This window comes from Xylocopa sonorina, chromosome 12 (assembly GCF_050948175.1).
Source record: "Xylocopa sonorina isolate GNS202 chromosome 12, iyXylSono1_principal, whole genome shotgun sequence".
NCBI classification, from domain to species: Eukaryota; Metazoa; Arthropoda; class Insecta; order Hymenoptera; family Apidae; genus Xylocopa; species Xylocopa sonorina.
The window spans coordinates 7,403,376-7,405,159 of NC_135204.1; positions in this window are offsets into that span (position 1 = coordinate 7,403,376).

Consider the following 1,784-nt stretch of genomic DNA (forward strand, 5'->3'; position numbering starts at 1 on the left):
ATATATATATAATAAATTTAATATATTTTTTCTCTCGAGAAAACAGGCTCACACGATCATCGAATTCGCTCTAAATAAAATATCTCATCTTATAACATATAATTAATTACGCACCTCTTTTTCTATCGTCTATATATATATATAATTTATATAGTTAACGCGATGAACATTCGTCGTTTCAATTGTACGTGGTCTTATAACTACATTATACTTAACTACAATTCGTTTTTCATTTGTATTCTTCATTTCTTGGACAAAAATTTGTAAATCCTCTTAAATACTTTCGTCTACAGTTAAACAGTACCTCGCAGAAGATCGATTCGCGTTGGAATCGAGCATTCTCCTTCCAGATTTGCATACAGCCCATTCAACCCTTGCGTACCATCAAGAATTCGATAATCAAGATTCATCCACTTTGGTCGCTATTGCGCGAGGAGTGTTTCGCTAGTGCTTTCGGAGCACTCGTTGCACGAAGTGTTCCAAAAGTAATTATTTATTTAAGAAAAAAAAAGAAAAACGATAGAAACATGCACCGTGTTGGCGTATACGAGGATCGCACGAGGGTCAAATGTAAGCTTCTACTCGATCGTATCGAACATCGTGGAGAACCTTCGCGAGACGTTACGAAAGCGGCCTCTGAATTGCGAGCTGCTTCGATCCGCGTCGCGTTCGATACAGCACATCGCGGTCTCTTAAATGTAAAATTTGCTATTTAAGTAAACCAGAGCGTTATTCGCCTCGACACGGAAATAAATAAGACGCCAAGAGCCGTGATTCTCGTCCCGTTCACTCTGCTGAACGTGATGGTTCCCTGGTACAGAAAAGTCGCAGTGCATCGCGTCGAATTTCGAATAATCGTCGGCTACAAACGTGCACCACGATTTCCAACGACACACGTATACACGAGCGAACCGTAGCTCTATTCTCGCACGCACAATTCGATTATATCCCATCTATCGCACGCTAACGGAACACCACGGACGATAAGAATGAAAAATTGAACGAGGCTCCAATATGGACGCCACGCGATGGAAGAAGCACGCGATCGAAACTGGCGAATCAAGGCACTTCTCGGCTAAATTACGCCACCCCCAGTTCCGGACCTCTGCCCGTCGGAATTGGGAAGACACGATCCAAGGACTGGTAGGAAAATTTTTTGGTCGTCGATCGTTTCTCTTCCCCCTCGTCTCTTTCGCTACATACTTACTCGATTAGTAACACCAGGAAGACTTTACAGGAATGTAAAGGAATTGCACTGTTCCCTTGGAAAATAGGCTGTCAGCCATAACAACGTCGATCCTTGACTCAACAATCTACGACAGTTCCACTCGACTACAGTAAGAAATGTAAAATCGAAAACGTTGCTTTCCTTTTCAGTCGAGTACAGTAGGGGGTATAGTGACTCACTGTCAGGCTAGAGCTGCTCGAGTGGCGTGCTCCAACTGCTCTAACATGCGAGAACGCGCTTTCTGCTGTTTATTACAGATTCGTGGACTCACTTGGTCGCATTTACTTTCTTCTACTATACATGTACCTTCGCTGCATTCTATCAATCTAGTATTATCTTGTCTATCCACTTACTCTCTTTCGATAGCTTCTATATATGCGCTCTTCGCATTGTTCAAGTATAAAACTCGCTTTCTATTGATTCTACAACATTTGTATACTCGTTTGTCCTCTTAGTTTCGTCTCAATCGCATCCGACGAGTCAGCATTTCGCATTCCTCCGGTATAAAATCTCCATTTCTTGATCAAGCAAGGTCAAACGCTTACGTTCCCTCGAT